Raw genomic sequence first — 9,099 nt, 5'->3', positions numbered from 1 at the left:
GCATTGTTTTAAACGATCACAAGAAAAGTGTAATCTATAGGAATTGATCGTTTTTAGTTTGTCTCCACTCATCTGGCGCTCTCATGCCGCGGCTCCACGTCCAGTCTTGTCTGCAGGATGGAGATAATAAATCAGCTAGTTTTATACAACACTAAAAGAACTTGCAGTACGTTAGCGAACTACAATCTCACGTTCAAATCAAATTAAATGAATGCTTGATTAGGGATTCTAAAATAAATCACAAACACTGCTAGATTGAAAAACATAATGTATCTATTTAAAATAATTATTATTATTGAGTGTCAGAAATTGCATACATTGAGAGCAGATATCAGTGGAGGTCTTACATGTTAAAATGCAGAACAATATCCAGATGAAGACGATGATGATGATGAAGATGCTGAAAAAGATCAGACAAACAGCTGGAAAGTCCTGTCTGGATTCTGGAAAATGACGGATTGGTTGATTAATTATTTAAAATAATTTCCCATCTTTGCTGAACACATGTGCTCTAGTTTGTCGTGGTTAAAGTGACCGGTAGTTTAAATGACCCACCATTGTCAGGAGCGTTCTGTGAGGGGAGCTTTATACGTCTTTGGATTTGGCTGTTTGAGTAGCTGGCGTGGCAGATGATCGTGTCTCCATCACTCCAGTCAGGTTTACACAGATGCAGCTCACTGTTCACCGCAGAAGATGAGGATGGATGAAGTGACCCGTGACCCTCTCTGGTCCAGGTGAAGTTCACCAGCTTAGGGGTCAGACTCTCCAGAGAGCAGATCAGATGGACACAGGCGTCATTACTGCTGTTCTGTAGATGCAGAGACAGACCTGTACATGTAGTGGAGATGGAACTTATGTTTATTACAGACATCTAGGTAAGATGGTCTATGACAAGTGGACAGTTCACGTAATTTATGAAAGGCAAAATCACCTTCAACTTGGAGTCTCAGATTTGAGATGTTGTCCAGTGACGGTGGTTCAATTATTCTCGTTGTTTTACAGCTGTAATTTCCAGAGTCACTGAGCTGAACATTTTCTACACTTAGTGCAAAAGACTTTACGTTGAATGTAAAACGATGAATGCATTCTCCGGTGGAAGTCCCACTTTTAAAATTAAATGTCCAATCACAAATAGTTGTATTATTTCTTTTCCACTTTACAAAACCTTCAAGACTGTCATTAGGCAGTGAGTAGCAGGGCAGATGGACAGTCTCTCCTTCAACTGCTCTGATGGACTCCGCATCTGTGGATTGACACAAATTTCCGTGTAACAGCAAAATTCTGCCTTCAGATATACAGGACATACATCAGAATTATTGTGAAATATATCACAGAAAAATCTACCACATGTATTAGGTCAATCACTAGGATGTTTGTTATCAGTCAGGAAATGTGTGTTACACTAGCCTGACGTGGTCATACTCAATTCTAGTCAAATCCTAAAAATGTTGTGGGCGGGGCTAAGTTCAGCTGGCATCCAAGCTAGTGTTACACAGTATAAGTCACAAATGAGGCATTAAATAAAACTTCTTTGCTTTAAAGCTACACTGTGTAACTTTTTTAGTTTATTCTTAGCTAAAAACACTTAGTTCTTTCAAAAATGTATGTGCTCATTAATGTATATTTACTTCTTTCAAGTTATATTCTCGTAAGTTTATAATATTCCATTGAAAACACATACGGGTGAGGGGTTCAAATGCCGGTCGCCATGTTGCCCCTCCATCTTGAAAGTACATTAGCCAAAGAGGGACAAACCAGTAAATTCAAGCTTCGCCTTTCGCGTTTTAACACTCGATGGCACCGTGTCGAATGTGAAGAGGGGGATTGCCATCTTAATCTTGGACTAAATCGGCCACCGTAGGAGTTAAAACGAAATCAGAATTGAGAGGAACAGAAACTAATATTCACTGGATGGTCATATACCTTTTCACCGCTAGATGGAGGAAAATATCACACAGTGTAGCTTTAAATAAAAGTGCGAAGTAAACATAACTGAAGTCTCTTACCTGTATGGAGGAGATAAACTGAAGTCAAAAATAAAAGACAGTTTTTAACCAATTTTAAAAACATGTTGATGTGCTCAGTGTGTCTGACACGTCTGCACGCACACACACACACACACGATGAGTGAGTGATGAACTTCCTGCCCTGTTTTTGTGCCCCACCCACAATCTAGATCATTATTTAAGATAAAAAAATTAAAAGATCCTTCTTCCCTCGGTCAAACACTAACCAGACACAAATTGTGCTTTTTTTTACAGCAACTGTAGATTATCACTGTTATCTGTTTACTCTACTCAAAACTATAGACTTGATTTATTTGTGTGAATAGAACTTTATCTTTTGTCTTGAATAAAATATTTCCAACAGTTATTGCTGTGTAGTGGTCTAGCAAAGAGAAAATGAGAATAATACTTTAAATAGGAAAGATAACTTTTTTCAGGGGTTCTGATTTCTGTGTTAAGGCAAAATCTTAACACGGACCATCACACATCTTTCTTTACCGTATCTTCATAAATCAGCCTCACACTCTTCAAGGGCAGACCAGACCACCAGGTATTGTTTTTTATTTAAAAGTATGGTTTTATACAATTAGATGAAAGGTACATTTTTTGTATTATACAGGTATGTTTGTTCAGTTATACTTTGAATACAAAAACAGAGAAGTAGACCTACGTGTGTTTGCCGTTTATGATACATCATACTACAATGAGTTATGTTTGCAATATATGCATTTAATTAAGGAAAATGGAAAAAACTTGAAGGATATATATACAGTATGTATTTACCGAATTACAGAAACATAATGATTTAATACGTTTCTTGTGTCGATGGTCCACTGCAGCAGGTCTCACTCTTATCTGTGGGATGAGACGTGAATGTTTTATGCACATAAATTAGCCACAGGTCTAAAAGAACTTGTAATGTTTTATGAAATGTTTTAATAATTCCCCATCCATACGGCATGTTCAATAAAGACAGATTTGTCGGCTCTGTCTTTTTTGTTTAATAACATTTCACACTTCACTTTTTATTTCTGGATGGAAATTAATTTTAGTTATTATTCATGGGTCATGAACTGAGAAATCAAATTTTCCTTGAGCTTTTGACATATAATGGTTAGAATATCCTTTACATTTCAGAAGAGCTTTAATTGTTACCAAACCCAGAGAACGAGTCGCTGTGGAATATGCCTATATCTACAGATGAAAGAACGCCTCAGCAGAAGATCAACGCCTACTTCATCATCACAACATTGCTCCGCCCACCGGTGTGTTAGTGAGATGATCATTATTTATTAGTATTCGGTACATTTCACTGTGGATTCTTGATCTTGATTCTTCTTCCATGTTATTTGTGAATTAAAAAAAAAAAATTCTTACGACTTGACAGTAATGCTACAACATGTTAGTAACCGTGTTAATTCTAATGAAAGCATTCGTTAGTGTGCAGAAATCGAGATGTAATGACGAGATCACTGAATTCATGAGCTCAACATGTCTGTGATCGGCTACAATGCTCATTACTGCAACCTTTCATGTCACATTCTGAATATAATGTTATAGATCTAAATATAATGCTATTATCAACACTTTTCACGATTAGCCAATCACAGCAGTGGGCGTTTACACTGAAGTCTCACAGCAGCCAATCACAGCAGTGGGCGTTTACATTGAAGTCTCACAGCAGACACACCCCTTCAAACAGTGTTTAGATCACACTGTCAGAAAAAAAGGTACATTTCTGTCACTGGGGTGGTACCCTAAGGTACAAAACCGAAAAGGTACTAATATGTACCTTTAAGGTTCTACTATGTACCAGAGGTGTGGACTCGAGTCATGTGACTTGGAATCGAGTCAGACTCGAGTCATGAATTTGATGACTTTGGACTCGACTCGACAAAATGTACAAAGACTTGCAACTCGACTTGGACTTTAACATCAATGACTTGTGACTTCACTTGGACTTGAGCCTCATGACTCGAGAAGACTTGCTACTTTTTGGCCATTTTTCTTTCACACAGCCGCGCTGCTCTCAGTGAAAAAAAGCTGCACCTGTTTGCATGCAGAGAGCACGCGCGCTGCCAGCACGACATCCAATCACTGTAGTCCCATGTTGGTTTGATTCGACAGTATCCATAGCTACCAAGTCCGCGTATAACACTTGACTTTGGGCTTCTTTTTTTGGCAAGTCGCGGTAAAAAAATCTCGAGTTGCGGGTCGCGGTTTTTTGGGCTTGTTTGAAAAAATGTGGTTGCTTTTTAGGAAAATTTGACAAGCAACTTCGTTTCTTTACATTTATGGTCACTGTTTTGTCCAAGTACATTGACTGACACTGTCTTCTCACAGCTAATAGACATAGTGCAACGATACAAGTGCTGTATTCATTCGTCCTCATACATCCCACGTCCTTCCCCTCTTTGAAGAAAAATCGCGTTCAACGTGCAGGCATGTGATGTGATGTTATAAATGTAATGATAGTTCATAGACGTAAATAGACGAATACATTTTTTTTTTTTTTTTTTTTACAAACAATGCAACCAGCAAAGATATACAGAGATGGAGAGGAAACAGGGAGGTAAGCCACCTAATTTAATCTTAAAAATATGTTTTATAATGTAGGCTATTTATTATGACTATTATTATTTGGCTATTATAAAAATAAAAATAAATAATAAAAAAAAGTATAGGCTACTAATAATAACAGTAGGTATGGTTCGAATGTATATTATTATAAACATGTCTCTATTGCAGCACTCTCAGTGTTTTCCTATGCACCAACTCCCAATCATAGACTGTAAAAAAGTGCATAATAATCCTAAATAGTAGCTATGTGACATTAGTAATTTTCAATACTATTTTGAGCAGATTGCACATTGAGATGCAGGGCTTATCCTTTTTACGGTTTATAGTGTGCATGTTCACCAGTGCTCCTTATATGTGTGCAATAACTCCGACTGGAGTTACCATCATCCTTCACGTCACTTTTTCTCTTTTTCCATCTACAAACCTCTTCTGTTTACAGTCTTTATTGCAACTTGAAGAATTTTGTAAAATCCCATCTGTATTTGCATTTTAAACTCCACGAGATTTCAATTTAAAATGTTGCAGGGTCATTTATTGATAAATTATTGATCATAAATTATACTGATGATAATAAATATAATAATAATATTGGGCTTGTTTTGGGCCCCCCACCCCTCTAGGTATTCTTCATACCTGAGAAGAATATGAAACAGATGTCAGAAAATCCCTTATAGCACACGTGTTGTATTTGAAACTACTCTTTACTCATATCAATGTTGTTGTGTTAATATTCATTGTCTATTATACACTACGGTATACGATACTACATTATAGTTTCAGTGTATGCGATATTAGGAATATTTTCACTGCTTCAAAAGTCATAAGACAGCCCTTTCCCTCCAGAAACTGAAGTCATATGCTTTATAGCAGTGGTTTTCAAAGTGGGGACAGGGACCTGTGGGTGCCGCGAGGGGACGCTAGGGGGGCTATGGCAAGCTGGCATAAAAAGTATAGCAAAACAAAATAATTTAATAAATTAAATTATTAAAGTAAACCAAATTAAACCAAAAATAAGCTAAACAATATTCCCATAATGTTTCCATAATGCCTAAGTTTAGGCTAAAAGGACCCATATCTATTTGAAAGTTGAACTGTTTTGCCATATGAGGTCAACACAATACAGGACTGAAGCCGCTGTGCATTGTTCTAGTGTTTCTGTTTTTTTACTGTATTTGCTTAATGTCATTGTATAAAAAGAGGTTTAAATAAATATAAATCTTACAGACATACATGATTTGTATAATTTTTATTTCTGTGGTAAGATGACTTGAAGTGACTCGAAACTAAAATGGTAGGACTTGGACTCGACTTGAGACTTGTTGGCTTTGACTTCTGACTCGACTCGAGACTTGACTCATCTTTGACTCGACTTGACTCGGGACTCGAGGGCAAAGACTTGAGACTTACTTGTGACTTGCATAACAATGACTTTGTCCCACCTCTGCTATGTACCTTTAAGGTACTAATTTGCACTCTTAAAGTACTGATATGTACCTTTTAAGGTACTAATATGTACTATTCAGGGGTGAGTAAGGTACAAAGATGTACCTTTTTACTTTTGTACCTTAGGGTACCGCCCCAGTGACAGAACGGTATCTTTTTTTCTGAGAGTGCAGGCTAAAATTAGCTAGAATTTTTTTTTAACGTAATAATTATCATATTAACCTTATAAGTGCACCACAAGAAACATTATAAAAGAACAAAACAGCGCAGTTCATGACCCTTTTATAGTGTCAGATTTTGCAAATACTGAATGTGCAAAATGTATAGCATATCTTACGTTTGTAAATGCAGAACATCATCCAGATGAAACTGATGCAGATGATGAAGGCGCCGAAAAGGACCACACAAAACGCTGGAGAGTTCTGGCACGATTCTGGAACATGGATCTCAGGTTGGCCTGACATGTTGTTTAATGTATTAGTTATATTTGTGTAATAAAAATGTTATGGTTTTATTTTTCCAATTTTTAAAAAAAAGTTTTTGCATTTCAAGTTTATTTCATTTAATTGAAATTGAATGCATTCCTTTTTCTAATTGGTGCCGCCATATGGACTGTTATTTCCTTTTATCTTATTTTAAAATCACTCACCGTCAAGTGTAATGTTCCTGCTATGAGATGTTTGGCTGTTTGAGTAGCTGGCGTGGCAGATGATCGTGTCTCCATCACTCCAGTCAGGTTTACACAGATGCAGCTCACTGTCACGGCAGAAGATGAGGATGGATGAAGTGACCCTTGACCCTCTCTGGTCCAGGTGAAGTTCACCAGCTAAGGGGTCAGACTCTCCAGAGAGCAGATCAGATGGACACAGGTGTCATTACTGCTGTTCTGTAGATGCAGAGACAGACCTATACGTGTAGTGGAGATGGAAATGTTTTAGTATGGACTTCTAGGTTATTGGTCTACAACAAACGGACAGTTCCCATTTAAGAAAAGCTAAATCACCTTCAACTTGGAGTCTCAGATTTGAGATGTTGTCCAAGGATGGTGGTGAATTATTCTCGTTGTTTTACAGCTGTAATTTCCAGAGTGACCGAGCTGAACATTTTCTATACTTAGTGTATAAGACGTTCTGTTGAATGTAAAACTAGAAATGCATTCTCCAATAGAAGATTCAGACATTTTATTTATATTCCATTTACAAATAGTTTTGCTAGTTGCACTAGTTTTTGTCCACTTTACAGAAAATTGTCACTGTCATCAGGCGGTGAGTGGCAGGGCAGATGGACAGTCACTCCTTCATCTGCTCTGATAGACTCCGCATCTGTGGATTGACACAAATTCAGACAGAATGTTGTCTTCAAGTGTACAGTAAATCAATCAGTTTTTTATTAGCCAGTTAATACGCATCACAAATGAGATACTTCTTTGATTTACATAAAAGGGCAAAGTAAACAGAACTGAATTCTCTTACCTGTATGTGGAAGAGAAATTAAAATAATGAATAAAAAACAGCTTGTAACCCGTTTTAAAAACATATCAATTCAGCACATTTAAGAGCTGTGCTTAGTGTGACACTTCTGCGCACACACACACATTTTGAGTGATGAACTTCCTGTCCATGTGCCCACCCACAATGGAGATGACCGTAAAAGATTAAGTGAAAAAATTTCCTATAACCAAACACTTAAGAGATAATTTTTTTATATATAAATTGTGCTTATTTAAGTGTAGGTTATCGTTACGTTATCGGTTTACAATACACAATTCTAAAAGGACTGTGTTTGTAGAGTCAATCTATTTCTTTGAATGTAATGTTATCTTTCATCTTCAATGCATGGCAAAGAGCAAATGAGAGTTGTCGGGTGGTACAGTGATCATGTGATGCAAGTCCGAACTTCCCAGTTTACAAGTTGTAGTTACGAGCTCTATGAGGACTGAATCTCGAGTTGGAATTTTGTAATTACAGTAATTAAGACACGCTGTGAATTTACATCTTACGGGAAACGGTTAGTACAGATTAAGAATAGTCGTTCCACAGAGGAGGGTGTTGGGTCCGGTTTTTCACGCTCACTGTATTAATTTCCATTTTTATGCTGATGACGCACAAGTGTACGTATCTAAGGCCTAATGATTCCCATCGGCCCTCTAATCTTAGTAAATGCTTGCAGGATGTGAACATCTGGATGATTCATTGTTTTAAGTTAAACACTAATAAAACTGAAGCACTGTTGGGTATAGGTCTGTTTTATCCAAAGCTCAATCCTTTTGTCTATTGATAATTGTCTAGTTAACACTTTCCACCCAGGTGAAAATGTATGGGGGTTATACTTGATGGTTTGCTATCTTTTGGTTCCAGTGGAGGGCAGAACCGGATTCGGACACAGACATGATCTCAGGAAGAGGTTGCAACTTTTAGACTGGATCTGGACACCTGGAGTTGTTGTGGAGTTGGTTGATGCAACTCATCAACTAGCATGTGCCATATTGTTGTATGTGCTTGTGTGGGAATGTAAAAAAGTCTGTCACCAGACTATACAATTCTATGTGGTTATGAATTACAAAGACGTTTTCGTGATAAAACTAATAGCATAGCTCCTATCTCTGTGAATACAGTCAGGGTGACTTTAGCCATATTAGCCGCACAGCAAAACATTCACAAAATATGAAGTGCCATTCTTACTTGTTCTGGGTGTAAAGTTAGAGCATGAGGTGTTGGTATTGACCCATCCTGGCTTCAGAAACTTGTTCGCAAATGCAGCGTTGGACTGAGTCTGACACTTGTTGGTGAAGCAGTCATGCATACAATGATTTGTGCAAATATATAACATTTTACAGACATTTTTTTGTCCTCAGTGGCTCGGGTGCCGGGAGACTATGGAGACTCGTATGTTCGTCGGTACATCCAACAAAATAATATTTGTAATGTTTTTTTTTTGGCACAGACATTATACTCTAGCTAGCTGATACAGCGAGTGAACAGAAATGGCGATCTCTGTGCTTCTCACTCAGGGGTGTGTAGATGCTCAAAGGGCAGATCATCAACGGTCATGGGCGGGGTTTCCCTACTCT

The 9,099-nt window shown here is 37.6% G+C and overlaps 1 long non-coding RNA gene across 1 annotated transcript; it reads right to left on the bottom strand.

Moving 5' to 3' along the window:
* On the bottom strand, window positions 1-1,117 carry LOC137062929 (uncharacterized). The gene is made up of 4 exons (XR_010901314.1): window positions 932-1,117; window positions 556-828; window positions 348-443; window positions 1-110 (listed from the first exon to the last, which is right to left on the bottom strand). It is a non-coding gene; the product is annotated as an uncharacterized lncRNA (long non-coding RNA).
* Between the last annotated feature and the right edge of the window lie 7,982 nt (window positions 1,118-9,099).

This window comes from Pseudorasbora parva, chromosome 23 (assembly GCF_024679245.1).
Source record: "Pseudorasbora parva isolate DD20220531a chromosome 23, ASM2467924v1, whole genome shotgun sequence".
NCBI classification, from domain to species: Eukaryota; Metazoa; Chordata; class Actinopteri; order Cypriniformes; family Gobionidae; genus Pseudorasbora; species Pseudorasbora parva.
The sequence above is the reverse complement of the archived record's forward strand: the minus strand, read 5'-3'. Positions and strand labels throughout refer to the sequence as shown.